Raw genomic sequence first — 15,995 nt, forward strand, 5'->3', positions numbered from 1 at the left:
TACTGTTTCATGAGAAACTATCTGTTCTGTAAGCCTTCACCTGAAGTACAATAAAAAATAAAAATAAATAAAAAATTTTAAAAAAGTGAAAAAAAAAAGTTCTTACAATGAAAGTAGCTGTAGAGACTGCTCATAAAGAAAATTACTTGGTGTAGGCTGGAGTGAGGTGTTTTTCCATTGGAAGAAGCTTTTGACCTGATGGAGTCTGGGTCAAATCAATGTCCTCAGTGTACATACGTGCAGTGCACAGGAGGCTTACAGAAGACGATGAAAACATGTTCCTAGCCCACAAGGAATTTGCCCAAAGAGACAGAAGATGCAATGTGTGATATACTGTAACATGGAAAACTACAGTAGCATAGAGAGCTACACATCAGGGACTGAGGGGGGTCAACAGGCAATGGAGAGGATCAGAGAAGCACAGCGGTGGAAGGGGCCTTTAGAAAGTCCTGGAAGAGAAAAAGGTACTTCTAAGTAAAAACTATGTGGTGATAAATTTGTAAATGTTGATTTGGAATTTTAAGGGTCCAAACTGGTGTATAAAATTTAAGTTTTTCTCTTAATGATTCATTGCCTCTTCCTTTCTTCCAAACTTTGATACTTACAGTGAGCACCCTTTGGGGAAGTACAGGGAAGGTGCTGGGAACTTTCCATGATTCAGGAACTTACCCCAGCAAAGCCTAACTTTTTCTGCCTGGCTTTGGTACCTTCTTAATAATAAACTCAACCTATTCCCTGTGGAGTCTTATTTGCTATTAATTCCAAGTAGGGGCCCTGGTGACGCTTGTTTTTTGATGACTCTCACATATGTCATCAGTTCATATTACCACTCCTGTTATTCCCACTTGTCTTTTGCCTGTGTATTTTGAAGGTGAAGGATTTTCTGATGGATTAAATATGGCAAGTGAAAGAAAGGTGTTAAGGGTAATAGAAAGTTTTTTGGTCTAACCAGCTAGAAGAATTGTTAGGTGCTGTTGAGTTGGTTCCGACTCATTGCGACCCTGTGTACAACAACAAAACATCACCCAGTGCTGTGCCATCCTCGCAGTTGTTATGCTTGAGCCCATTGTTGCAGCCAACTGTGTCAGTCGATCTCATTGAGGGTCTTCTCTTTTTCGCTGACCTTCTACCAAGCATGACGTCCTTCTTCAAGGACTGATCCCTCCTGATAACATGTCCAAAGTATGTGAGACGTAGTCTCACCATCCTTGCTTCTAAGGAGCATTCTGGCTATATTTCTTCCAAGACAGATTTGCTCATTCCATGGTATATTCAGCCACTGTGTCAATCCATCTAGAAGAATAGAGGTCATCAACTGAGAAGGCAAAGACTGGATGCGGACGGCAGTAGTGAATGTGTTAAGTTTGAGGTGTCTGTCAGACATCTAAGTGAAATATAAGACAGGCAGTTGGATATGCATGTTTAGAAATGAGAGAAATATTTATTGGAGATAAAAATTTGAGAGTCTTCAACATACAGATGGTAATGAACACCATGAGCTAGGTGAGCTCACCATTAGAGGGAAGATGAAGGAAAGAGGACCAAGGAATGAGCTGTGGGGCACTGAGTCTTCAAGAGCTCTGGAAAAGGAGGAACTGGCAGAGGAGACAATAGAGAATGAGAAGGTATGACTACCAAAGTAAAAGGAATATCAAGAGTGCCATGTCTTGGAAGCCAGGTGAAGAAAATGTATCAAGGAGGAGGGGGTGATCAGCTGGGTCAAATGCTGCTCATAGATCAAGAAGCCTACTGAGAAATAACCATCGGGTTTAGCAGCAGGAAGACCCTTGGTGATCTTGACAGTAACAGTTTTGGTGGAAGGGTGAGGACAAATACAACTGTTTTGAGGGATTTTACTTTGAGAGGAGCAGAGAAATGGGAAGGTTACTGGTAACAGAAGTGGAGTCGGGATTTTTTTTCAAATGGAAGAAATAGCAGTATGCTTGTTGGTTTATGGAATGACTGAATAGCAACAGAAGGATTGATGATGTAGGAGATGGGGAGAATTACTGAAACCATGACCTTGAGTAGGTGAGATGAGGTGGAATCTACTGCACAAGAAGAGGGCTTGGCTTTATACAGGAGCATAGATGTTCATCGGTGGTAGGAAGGCTCGTATGTGGGCATAGCTTGCTGGTTAAGTGGATAGATGTGGGGGGGGGGGTAAATCTGTGAAAATCTGATTGCCTTAATCTCAGTGAATTAGGAAACAATCCTAAACTGAGTGAGGACAGGGAGGAAGAGTTAAAGGTTTGAGGAGACCATAGAAGGTGTGAAATTGTGTAGAGGATGGAGAAGGAAATGGCTGGGTGTGGTGCAGTGAATTAATATGGCCCTTCTAGCCATAGTCTTTATAACTCCCACCAAATGACTGGATGGGTGGGACTATGCAAATGAGGTGCTTGTAGCCCATCAAGGAGGTTGGATAGCTTGCTAGTAATGTAAATAAGGTGCATGGTACACTTTCTGGGGGTGGGACCATGCAAATAAGGTGTATGGAACCCTAACAAGTGGACTGGTCAGTTTTGCCACCGCTAGACTCAAAGGGAGACACAGAGAGAGAAGAGCTGTAACATGGAAGACAGCAAGAGATGGCAGCGCAGCAGTAGCAAGAGTGATAGCAGCATGAGATGCTAGGAACCAGGGGACCAGTGTAAATTGGATGCAGTAGGACTTACTAACCCATGGAGCTAAGACTTGTAACACTTGTCCAAGAAGGCCTCCAGCAGGGCCTAGTGGCAGAGGGTGAGAAGAAGCTGTCCAGATCGAAGAACTATATCCTGAGCATTCCTGAACCTGAATTGCAACCTGTTGCTTCCGTAATAAACCTCATAACTGAGTATGCTCTGTGAGTTCTGTGTGACCACTGTCACAAATTATCGAACCCAGCAGAGGAGTAGAGTGCACTGTGGGAGGGACGGTTGGTGTCAGAATTGGTAAAAAGGCTGAAGAGAGGGAGTATTCTGACCTCTGCCTCATAGAAATCAGCCTTGAGCTGTTGATTCTGATCTTGAGTCTTCTTCCTGGTGAAGTTAGAGAAGGTCAGATGCCACCCCCGCCACGCCATTTTTACTCTGGGAAATACAGGATATCGCTGGGCAGCGCTGAAGGCCCACTTGAGCTTGGTGGTCATGTATTGCATTGTTAGGTAACAGTGGTCATTGTGGCTATTTTTGTCATGCTCCTGACTTCAGATGAAAAGCTTCTAGTGGTTTCCAATTAAGTATTACACTGGTTTTTGGGCTGAGATAGGAATATGTTATCAGGTTAAAGAATCTATCCCTACTTTATTGAGTTTTTGTTTTTAATAAAGAATGGTGGTTGAATTTTGTCAGATATCTTCAGTATCTGTAGAAATAATCTTTTTTTCTCCTTAGATCAATTAATTTGGTGAATAGTATTAATCTATTTCCTAATATTTAACTATCCTTACATTTCTGGGATAAATCCTATTTGGTCATCTTATATTATTATTTTTAATATGCTACCTGATTCTTTTTGCTAGTAATTTTTTTTTTACAGTTTTTACATAGATATCAGTGATATTGGTCTGTATTTTTCTTTGTATAGATATAGTTTTTGTAGGTTTTGTTGTCAGTGTTACACTAACTTCATAGAAAAAACTTGGAACGTTTCTCCTTTTAAACTATTCTGGGACAGCTTAAAAAGAATTGGAATTATCTACTTTTTAAAGAGTTGGTGGACTTTCCCATTAAAAAAACCCTCAAGACTTGGTGTTCTTTTGAGGGGATGCCTCTGATAATTTTCTCATTTCTTCTGTGAAATGGTATGCTTAGGTTTTCTATCTTTTCTAGGGTCAGTTTTAATAAATTATATTCCTAGAAAATTACACATTTTATCTGAGTTTTCAAACGTGTTTGCGTGTAGCTGAGCAAAATATACAGACCCTCTTTAAAGAGAGGTGTCCTTGGGAGGTGCGCAGATAATTTGCTTGGCTACTAACCAAAAGTTTGGAAGTTCAAATCCACCAGAGGCACCTCAGAAGACAGGCCTGGTGATCTACTTCTGAAAAATCAGCTATTGAAAACCCTGTGAAGCACAATTCTTCTCTGTCACACATGAGATCACCATGAGTCAGAGTTGACTCGATGATAACTTTTTTTTTTTTAAAAGAGAAACACATTCTTGCAGACCCCACTTTCTCTTCAACTCAAAATATATGAACTACTGTGGAGGCTTTATTTATACAGCAAATCGTAATATCTGATTTTTACCTGGCAGCAATGTGATTGCAAACACAAATATAGCCACTGGAATAGAGTGGTAGTATTCAGGTATAAGGAGGTCATCTAATAACCAATTTTATAATAATCTTATATTTATGAATCTTTAAAAAATATCAAAATTCATATGTAAAATGTGTAATTTCTTATGAAGAACCTGTGATTCCTGGAGACCATGGCCAAGTTCCTCATATGAAAAACACAGTCTGAATGAATGGCTTTCAAATGTCTTAGAGTATCTTCGAGAGTCTTCCATCTCCAGTGTTCTCACATGGTACTTCTATGTAGACACTCCAGTTAAGCTGAACCATCCTTTGTTTCCTGGTTTTCCCACCTACTTGCCATTATTCTTGCTGTTCCTTTTGCCTGGAATTCCACTTTCCTAATAATCTTTGCCTATTAATTCCACCCGTCCTTCAATTCTCACTGACATGCAACTTTCTCCTTGAGGTGTTGGAATCGCTTTCTCATCTTTGCCACAGCACAAGTCATGATGACCCTAAAATACCTGATTCCCTTCTCCCTTCCAATGCCAAAACTCAATTTAGTTAATGGGAACTTGAATCATTTAAGCTTTTGTCCTTAAACTCTAGGCCAATTAAATTGCTTTTCTCTTTCAACTGCAGTGCCTTTTAAAAGCTAGTGACTTTAAAATTTGGAAGAGATTAGAAAATGGAAATAGCCCAAATTCGGCTTTTTGTTGATTAGATTGGCTTAAAAGAGAAGTAAATAAGATTCAAAGCAAAGTTCAAACAGATCCTGGAGATAATGGCCCCTCTGTGAAAATATTACACGAACGGATCAGCAGGTGCTCACAGCTGTTAGTCATGGGCCACTTCATACTGATGAACATTCAGTTTTATAGTTAATTTCAGGGCTTCACAATGACCCCTATGGCTTCTTCTAAGCTGCAGTGAGAAAATTAGACCCTAATCCCCTAAGGCAGTGGTTCTCAAAGTAGGGTCCCTAGGCCAGCAAAATTAACATCACCTGGGAATTGGCTTAAAAAACAAAAAACAAACAAATAAACAAAAAAACCCGTTGCCCTTGGGTAGATTCTGACTCCAATGCAAATTATCAGGCCCCACCCCAGTCCTACTGAACCAGAATCTCTGGGGTGGGCCAGCAATCTGTATTTTAATAAGCCCTCTGGGTGGCCACCTGATGCCCATTAAAATTTGAGATCCACTGCCCTAAGGCGTCCATTCCATGTAATGAATTAACTCCCTTCCTATGCATCTAGTTACATACCATCCTTAGGAGAACTGAGAAGAGTCACTCAAATCATTGTTCTGTGGTTCAGATAAGGAACTCTTTGAGAAAGGCTGCATGCAAGAATCTGCTCTGATGAAACTCGAGGTTGGAATAAAAAAATCTTCTTTATTTGATAGTCTTCTTTCTATATGTTGTTAGGTGCCGTTGAGTTGATTTCAACTCAGTGAGCCTATGTGACAAAGTAGAACTGCCCCATAATGTTTTCTAGGCTGTAATCTTGACAGAAACAGATCTCCAGGTCTTTATCCTGCAGAGTCACTGGGTTGGTTCGAACTGCCAGCCTTTCATTTAGCAGACGAGTGCTTAACTATTTGTACCACCAGTGAGGCAGAGTTAACTGTGCTGGTGGAATAAAAAGAGCTGTTAAAAGATTACCACCTGGAAGTTGGGTAAACAGGAACCATATCCCTGTCAACATAAAATAAGGTTAAAAGAACTTGGGAATTACTACTTCCTCCTTAGTGTTTTTTTCTAGTCCCTTTCCCCTTCTTACAGGCTCTGTATGCACAGAAGAACAAAGTGTGACCGCGGTTTTGGCCCACCGAAGGGGGCAAAGTAGTGCAGAAGATCAGTGCGCCTGCACCATATCCCATTATACGTGATGCCAAGGGCTGCTGAGGAGACTCCATCTTGAATATCAGCGGGTTCCATCTTGGATTCCAGATGCGCATGCAACCTAATTAGTATGGACTGCCATTCCAAGAAGTACCCGCCCCTTGAAAGAAACCTGCTGAATATTCATTGCTGTATTATCTCCACCAAACCCATATAAGCCCTAGACTTGCTTCCCCCTTCGAGTCAGTGTTTGGAGAGTCATGAGCCCTGACTGACTCCTTTTACTTGTCAAAGTAAAATAAACCTGTTAGAGCTGAACCCAAAAATTGTCTCCTCTGTGTATTCTTACACGAAAAAGACAAGGACCCACTGAGTCAAGAGGGCCTCTGTGCCCTGGGTGGTAACACCAGGACTCCTCAGTCTTCTATATTGACAGAAATTTATCAGGAATCTAGGAAAGGTGCTTACTACACATAAACACTAAGAACTCTGAGCTTTCTGGCAATGGGACAAAGATGTCTTTACAGATCTTTTGTGACTGTTGGGTGACTTTACATATATATAGGTCTGCTCTGGGCTCCTTTCTATTCCATTGATTTTTTTGGTTTATCCATCTGCCACTACCAAATGGTCTTGATTACTGTCAAGTTATGTGATATCCAAACATCATTTGAACAGCTACACTCGGAGTTGCCAGCAATCCATAGAGAGGTCTGAAGGCAATTTCCTTGTGCAAGGAATGGAAGAAATGGGGCAGCTGTAAATGGGAAAACAATGGGAGAGAATAAGCCATGTGCATATACCAAGAGAGCTTTTTAAAATATGTATAGATGTACTAGGGGATTAAAAAAAATATGGAAAAACATATTTTATCCTCATTTTTAAATGTCAGAACAAGTGCGTTTATAATTGTTCGTGCTGAGTACTTGGTAGATGCTCAAACATGTGCCTGAGACACAGGTGGTCTGGGATGGAATTTAAAAGCCAATGGGGCAGACGCTGAGCTCCGGGCTTGGGCAGGTTGACATCCCTGAGGGACAAGGGGTGACCACAGGTAGGAGCAAGGCTGGTGTTGGGAGGGCCATCAGCAGGGGAAGCTCTGCTTCAAGAACATGCCCAGGTGGGAGCTTGGTGCGTCCACAGATGGAAACAACCTTCAGCTTTCTTTACCGTCTCATCCTTCAGTTTCCCTCCCACTCAGTATTAATGTTAGTACAAAAAAGAAAAAGAAGCAGAAAATGTGACCCATAACTCTTCTACCACGAATTAACCACTATTAACACTCAGGCTTAGTTCCTTCCAGGTTTGAGTCTGAGTATTATTTTCTTAAACAATCAAGAGCAAACAGTGTGCACGATTTTATATCCTGCTTTTCTTGCTTAATGTGTAAGCATTGCCCTGGGCTGTTATTTGATTTCCTTTCTACTCCCAAACCAGGGAAGTTCTGCCATGAGTGAGGATTTCCGGAATTTCCTTTGAATGATCACGAGGGTTGGGCTTGGTCTTTCTGATTTTTAGAGCACCAGTTTATTTCTCCTTCCCCTCTTCCTTCCAAGGCTGATGCAGATGCCAAGAGACTGGCCTTGAGGCTGCTTTCTGAAAGTGGGGATTTATTGTTTTATAAAGGAATAGAGTTAACAAATGAATGCCAGGCCTGGGCTGGCTGTGAGTTGGAGTCCAGTGGGGGGAGGGACACTCACTGAGATCTCCACAATAGGAGGCGATGAGGGCTGTGGCTGAAGGATGGAGACAGGGCTGTGATGCTGGCCTAGCGGAAAAGTACCTCGGCCGTGATTCATCAGGGATAATGCACCGCTGGTGTCACGCTATGGCCCGTCCCGGAGGGCCGACTGCTGAAGGTGACATCAAAAAGGGAACGCAGTTTAAGGGAAGTAAATGAACATCAAGACCAGAACATATGACTTAAATGTTATACCTCATTTCTGCTGGAAGCATCTGTCTCTCTCAACTTGACCAGCATGAAACTTGTCCTGCTGTGTGGCTGGCCTGGTCTGGGCACAGTGGCCGAGTCAGGCTTCCGTTCCAGGCAGCTCCCTGCCTGCTCGGGAGGACAAGCTGGTGGCCCGTTTGAACACAACTTGGCTGGTTAATTCAGGGTTATGAATTAGACAGTAAGTCTGCCAATGCCACGGAATTTTAAACCTAGAGAGTCATCACCCTGGTGTGCTGCTGCCACTAACTGCACTACAAGGGACAAGGTGGGCAAACGCCCCTTCTCACCAGCTGCGTGGCAAGGATCAGCATAGTTCGGTTCACCTCGAAGTGGACCCAGGCTTCACTTTCCCACATCTCCATTCCTCACCACCAGCAACTTCTGTGGCACTTCCTGTCTCACTCTAACCACCCAGAGTTAGGTCAAAACACGCTGGCTACCCGGGGCCAGGTCACCAGGAACCAGCCATTGGCTCAGGAGTCTGCACAACTCCCTGCACTTCAGACCAGCCAGCCCCTCTTCGCTCTCTAGCCCCTGGAGGTAGGTCACTCATTAGAAGGACTCTGTCCTCATGACTGCCTGCACAGCCCTCCTCTGAATTAGCCACCCTAAGCTAAGTCAGAATCTCATAGCCCCTTGTGGGTTCGTTAATTCTCTACAACGGCTCGAAAAATTCACGGAGAATATTACCTAAACTTACAGTTACACATTTATTGTAACCAGCAAGGATACAAGCAAAGAGACACACAGGCAAGGTCTGGGAGCATTCCCAGGGAAATGCCACCCTCTGCTGTGCATGGATGTTCTCACCAACCCAGGGTGCCCCAAAGTAAGAGCTCCAAGGTCCAGGATCCTTTAGGCATTGGGACCTCAATGAATATGCACGATTGGAGCCTTAACGCATAGTTATGATCCATCCAATCAATGAATATGTGTGGCCACATCATGCCCCCCACCCTTCCTGAAGTTAGCTCTATGAGGATTGTGTAGCCACTACTTGTCTGGCTATTTTGGAAAACAAAAGCATCTTAAATGGCTCAGGTTATTTTCAGAAGCCAGAGACAAAAGGTCAAACCACGTTCTTTGTCCCACACCTGGCTGTAGAATCCCTTGATGGTTTAAATGATATTCACATAGTGTCCATACATAGAGATGACCTGTCTGTGGGTCTCAGCTCTGTGCCCATTGGAGTCCCTGGGGAGCTCTTAAAACTAGACACATTAGGGACATTCAATCCTGCCCCTAGGATTTTTGATTCAATTTTTTTTTTGGTATTAATTTTAGGCTTAGAGAAAGGTTGCACAAATAGTACGTAACTCCCATTTACCCATAACTCAGATTTCCCAAAGGTGAACTCTTACACACCGGCTTTATCGTTCTCGCCTGCTCTCTGAAACACTCTGAAACAGAAGCTGTGGACATGACGGCCTTTTCCCGCTAAATTCTTCGGTGTGTATCTTCTAAAAACAAGTGTAACCACAGTTCAGTGATCAAAATCAGAAAACTAACATTGATTCGGTACTATAAGGTAATCTGAATTTAATCGAGCCTCCCAATTGTCCTTGATGTTGGCATTTTTAAAAAGCTCCACGTATGATTCTGATGGATGCAGGGACCTCTGTCACCTCCTTTGGCAGGTAAGTGGGAAAGCCAGAGAGACTGTCATCCGCAGAAGGGAGGGAGCTGGTCACTGTAAACTGCTCCTTTGGTGACTTCATGATCCAGCTGCTAAAATCTATGCTGGATTATGTTTACAGGGCCCTCTTTCTTGAGGGAGCCTTGGTGGCACAGTGGTTAAACACTTGGCTACAAACTGAAAGGTCAGCGGTTCAAACCCACCAGCTGCTCTGTGGGAGAAAGATGTGGCAGTTGGCTTCTGCAACAATTACAGCCTTGGAAACCCTATGGGGCAGTTCTACTGTGTCCTATAGGGTCACAATGAATCAGAATCCACTAGAGGCAATGGGTTTGGTTTTTTTGGTTTTCTTCTCTCTTGCTGGAACCCTGGTGGTGAAGCGGTTGACAGCCTGCCTGCTAACCAAAAGGTTAGCAGTTCAAATCCACCAGCTGCTCCTTGGAGACGCTATGGGGCAGTTCTACTCTGCCCTATAGGGTCGCTATGAGCTGGAATCAACTTGACAGCAACTGGTTTTACGTCTTGCTAGAACCTGCCTCTAGAATCCCTCTCCTCGCCCACCCCCATCCCTCATCCCTGGGCCCAGGTGGTCTCTCCAACACAGGAATCTAACCACATCCCTCTCTTGCTTTACACCCAGAGCCCAGGTGAAGCCCAAGCTGTTCTCCACTTTATCAGTAGGAGAAATGACTTTCTCTGCTCTGCCCCTCTCTCTTCCTATTCACCCCCAACTCCCACTCACCCTTTAAGAATTAGCTGTGGGATCAGTAGTGTCCAGGAAACCCCCTCTGGGGCTGTTTATCTGCTCCCCCAAAAGAAGCCTTGCTTCCCCTTCCCCCCACGATACCAGCCAGAATGCATACACAGAAGTGTGCGTGTGAGCAGAGAAGATGCAGGACATGGATGCCGAGCTCGGTTGCTAACCGAAAGGTCCGCAGTTCAAACCCACCAAGTGGCTCTGTGGGAGAAAGGCCTGGTGATCTGCTCCTGTAAAGATTACAGACTAGAATACCCTATGGGGCAGTTCTACTCTGTCCTGTAGGGTCACTATGAGTCAGAATCGACTCGAGGGCACACAACAAGAAGCAGTATGGTTGTACAAATTGTGCCCTGCACCAGGGCACCTGGCCATGGGTCAGAACTCCAACCCACACTCTGCTTCCCAAGCCAAGCGCTCTAATTTGCATACAAAAGGGGGACTAATAGAGCTAGAGAGGAGCCCTGGTGGCACAGTGGTTAAGCACTCAGCTGCTAACCAAAAGGTCAGTGGTTCAGGCCCACCAGCAGCTCCACAGGAGAAAGATGTGGCAGTCTGTTTTGTAAGGATTACCACCTTGGAAACCCTGTGGGACCGTTCTACTCTGTCCTATAGGGGCACCATGAGTCAGAATCAACTCGACGGACAAGAGTTTGGTTTTTTGGTGCTTACCTAATTAGACAAGGAAGTAACTCAAAGGTTAAAACCCTTCTCGCTCTTTTTTCCCTTTCTTTTTTATGAGCACATTTTAAATTCTGCCTCATAATTTCTTTGAGTCAAAGTGAAAGGATCTTGCCTAAATGGCAGTATGTCTTCTATGTGACCTTGCTTGGCTTTTCAGGCAGTCCACGAGTCTTAGAAAATTGACCGCCTGTCATTCATTACCCTTCAATAGATGCCTGTGGTTCTATTTGACTCTGTGTCTGTCTGATCCTTGGTCTTTAAGAGTGCAGAAATTTGGTCCATATCACACACTTTTAACCTTCTAAAGCAAAATTTCTTGGAAGGAATCCATGAATGCAAACACGGACTGTTTGCCTTATCTAATTGATCTAGGGGAAAAGTTCGTCTCAATTAATAAAAGATCTGAATTACAGATCTGAAAAATAAATAGGATTTGAAGGCATGAAGGGAACCAGGGCAGCAGCCAGGCCTTGAGTTGGTGTTTAGGGTCCTTCTTTAATTAATAGACAGGAACACTTTCTGATTTGCTATTAGAAATGCTGTTTCTTCTACCTTGAACTGAAACCATCCCCTGAGGTCACCATGTAGCTCAATAACAGATTGGCTCACAATGTAAAGAACATGACCTGTGAGTACTGTGCCCCTTTAAAATATCATCTATATGAGACCAAATGGTCAGCAATTACTGTAAAGCAAGGATGTGAAGGTAAGGGGGCAGGGAAACTAGATTACTGGAAACGGAACAACAAGAAGGAAAATAATGAGAACACTGACACATGGTGAAGAGTGTAGCCAATGTCACTGAACAATTTGTGTAGAAATTGTTGAATGGAAACCTAATTTGCTCCGTAAACTTTCACCAAAAACACTATAAAATATTGTTTTAAAAAGAAAGAAATGGTAGTACTTCTATCGTGCTTCAAGAGTTCCCAAAAATGCTTTACACTCCTTCCAATGTGCACCACGTTTCAAGAAGGGATTTGTATTGAAGGGGTCATACTGAAATGAACTAGTTGTCACAAAGCTGCTGGAATCTCTTTACTTCTTACCCTATTAGGTTACATTAACTGCATCTTCGGTTTAATTCAAAATACTCCTCAACCTAAAATATAATAATGTGTCTATATTTAAAAAATCCATGTTGCTGAGTCCATTTTTCTCAGTCCATATTGCAGCAAGGCAATTCTGCCCAAACATGTCTCCTTAAAAGCCAGATGGAACTTTTTCATCAGCAGCAGCGTAGAGTCTGAATATTTTAGGAGGCATCTAGAGCCCTAGCAATCTGGCCCAGGCTCGCTTCCCTCCAGCTGCCTCTCTGGCCCTTGGGAGTGCTTTCCTGCTGAAGCCAAAGGTCTGGGCTCACAGTATATATCCCTCTACATGCTTTCTGTTCCTGTCTATCTGATGAAATCCTCCCCATCCCTGGGGATGAAGCTCCTTGTCACCTCCTCTTAACTTCTCTAAGGGGCCCTGGTGGTGCAGTGGTTAAGCACTCGGCTGGTGGTTCCAGCCCACCAGCAGCTCTGAGGGAGAAAGATGTGGCAGTCAGCTTCTGTAAAGATGACAGCCTTGGAAACCCAATGGGGCAGTTCTACTCTGTCCTGTAGGGTTGCTATGACTCAGAATCCATTGGACAGCAATGGGTACAGGGCTTCACTTCCCTGATTCCTCCTCCTCATTGAAGTCCCTTCTTTCGCCCTGCATATGTTTTTTTAATCTCTGGAGGACATCTGACTTGAAGGGCAAGTTGGGTCCTTTGTACATTTGGGAGAACAATGGCGGCCCAGCTCCAAATGGGAGATCTTTGCCCTACTGAGTCGCACAAACATGGCTGCTCTGTTCCAATTTAGAAGCCTCATTTCCTGAGTAAGGCTTTGGCAATCATGGTGTTTCATTGTTCATCATTCATGAATAGGCTTCACTGTGTTCAGAATTAAAGCTGAATCGCTGCAAATTAGGGCCACTGAAAGGATGTCTGGGAACCGGCCTGTGTGGCTTTAGAACTCCCCCTTTTCTCTGGAAAAATCTTCCGGAAGAATTCATGCCAGACCCTGGTGAGTGGGAAATTAGTTTTTATGATGCAAAAAAAAATAATAACAAGGAGGCCCGGTGGCTCAACAGTTAAATGCTGGGCTGCAGACCAAAAGGTTGGTGGTTCGAATCTACCCAGTGGCACGTCGGGAGAAAGACCTGGTGATCTGCTCCCGTAAAGATGACAGCCATACAGAAAACCCTGTGGGACAGTTCTACTCTATCATATAGGGTCACCATGAGTCAAAACCAACTTGATGCACACAACATAAAAAAATACATCTTTTCAGAAACTGTCACTATAAACGCCATCAGAGGGGGACACATCTAAAAAAGAGAAAGAACAAATCTTTCAGATCAAGAGCACTGCTTCTAGATGTGGAGGCCTTAGAACTAAGGGAAGATCAAAATGGGCCATGATCCCAGGTGTCCACTGGTTTGCTGTTTCCACACACAGCACTCTTTCGCAAGGACTGTTTCAGAGTTCCCATAATTCTTCCAGGAGGACTTTGATTTCTCTAACTCAGCATCAAGGAGCTTGCTGAGGGCCCTCTGCTGAGTTGCTTGTCATCTTGATGATCTGTGTTCTCATCAGAGCAGATGGGTGAACCCACTCACAACTGTGAGATGATCCACGACGTGCTCCTACTGAAGGGCATCCCGGCCAGGCCAGTCTTTCTATAACCTGGGGTGTGCAGTCACCGCCATTTTCCTGGTGAAGGTCCAGAGGTTCTTAAACAATTTGTCCAGATCACAGAGTTAGGGGCCAGAAGCGGGATTCGAACCCCAGCCCACCAGACAGCACAGCTCCTGCCCACTTCCCTAGGCCACCCTAGTCCTGGAGGGCAGAAAGGGTGCTCCAGGGACTAGTGTGAGCAAAAACAGAGACTTTAAACAGGAAGGTATGTTCCAGAAAATGCAAGCTGTTTTGCACTGAGGGGGGTAAAGTGTGAGTGAGTGTATGTGTGTGTGTGTGTGTGTATGGTGTGGGGGATGGGTAGAGAATGGGGCGAGGGGGTGATCAGGACCGAGTGGGGCCTCCCAGAGACTTATTCTCTGACGTGAAGGAGCTTGGGGACCCATCCAGAGGCAACAGTGAGCAGTGCTCCCACGTGGGTCTTGATCAGCTGGCCAGGTGGCTGCAGAATGGAGGATGGAGAAGGTGTCCTGGCTCCATCACTCTTAACCTGTGACGTGTCACTGGGGAGTCACTTTCCCTCGCGGGTCCTCAGTTTTCTCATCTGTAAAATAAAGGAATTAAACAAAAATGAGTTTTCACCAATTTATTCACCACTCTCAAAACCAGTTGCCAAGTCTAGTCATCCCCTACTCACGCATCATGTGACCCTAGGTGTTTCAGAGTAGGACTTTGGTCCACATGATTTTCAACGGCTGTGATCTTTCAGAAGTAGATTGCCAGGCCTTTCTTTTGAGGTGCTTCTGGGTGGATTTCATTACCACCACCCAGGAACTCCGTTTTCCACTACGGGCCCTTTTTATTTCTTCTCCTCACTGGACTACACGGTTTGAGAGGTTTTTTATTTGCAGTTCTACTTTGCTAAGTAATAATCTTACCTACTCTTTTTTTTTTTTTTTTTGTTAATCACAGCTACTCACGCAGGGCACTCAGAACTTCTAATCAGCAAGAGATATCTGCCCTCCTGGGATGGGGCTGAGTGAATTTCGGGTCAAGGCCTCACTCCCCACAAGGATGAGGTTCCGGCTTTATGCGTCACAGTCAGGGAAGCCAGCCTGGGTCCCCTGTCATCTTTCTCTTGCCCCAGGCCGCCTGACGGCTGTCCTGGCCCCCATGGTCCCAGGCATCCCTCTGGATCCTGGACACTAACAAGGCTTACATTTGGGAGATGCTTTGAGGAGGGCTATAAATATTTGATTTGATTTTTTAAACTACTGGCAAAGTAAAGCACACATGAGGGGACAACCCAAATACAGAGGAGTGAAAAATCCCTAAGCGGCCCCTTGCCCCAGGATGGGCACTCTGCCCCCGGGCGCCTCTGTAAAACCCACCTCCTTCCGGGCCTCGGGCGAGGCTCTGCCCATCTGCTAGGTGCTGGCAGCGAGGAGGCTGTGGCTCGTGGGCCTGGTGCCACCCAGGCAGAGGGACCTGCCTCTGGGCTGGCCCCTGCCCCTCTTGAGGACGACTAGACTGGCATCTGTCCCAAAATTGCACCAAACCCTGTAAGTGGAGATTGAAGGCGAGCTCTTACTTAATAGCAAAAAGGTATTGCGATTATACGAGCACGTGATGAAAAATGCCAACAGGACAAACAAAGCCCTTCTCCTCGGCAGCCCAGTCGCCGTGCCTTCCCACTCCCATTACCACTAGCCTCTCGGGTCTCCTTCGGGTTCTGTGCGTGTACAAATATGCACCCCACCCAGAACAACTTTTTAAAGACTTGGACTCGAATGATGGTATTCTAAATACTTCTCTTTGCTTTGTCACTTAACCTTGGGTCTCGGTGCCGGCTTTTTGCCAGCCCCGCGGGCGCCGCCTTCTTTGTACGGCTGTACAGGGTCCATGGTCACGGTCCTGCGTGCCGGGCACCGGGGTCGTTTCCAACGAGGTGTTCGCCCCACTCGTCTGGAGCACTTGACCCCGGGCCAGGGGTCCCCAGCTCTGCAATTTGCGGAAGGTCACCGCAGCTTCCGCTTTGCAGTCTGCTTTCAGCTTTCTGGTCCGAAGTTGCAGCGAGAGCACCCGCGTAGGGCGGATACGTCGCGGGGAGGGGGCGCACCGGCGAAACTGAGGCCAGCGGGACGGCGGATCCACCCGCAAGCCGGCCTTGCCCGGGCGCGCCCGCCCTGCCGCCGCCGTGGGCGGCCCCGCTCCAGCCATCC

Source organism: Trichechus manatus, unplaced genomic scaffold, assembly GCF_000243295.1.
Source record: "Trichechus manatus latirostris isolate Lorelei unplaced genomic scaffold, TriManLat1.0 scaffold00031, whole genome shotgun sequence".
NCBI lineage: Eukaryota > Metazoa > Chordata > Mammalia > Sirenia > Trichechidae > Trichechus > Trichechus manatus.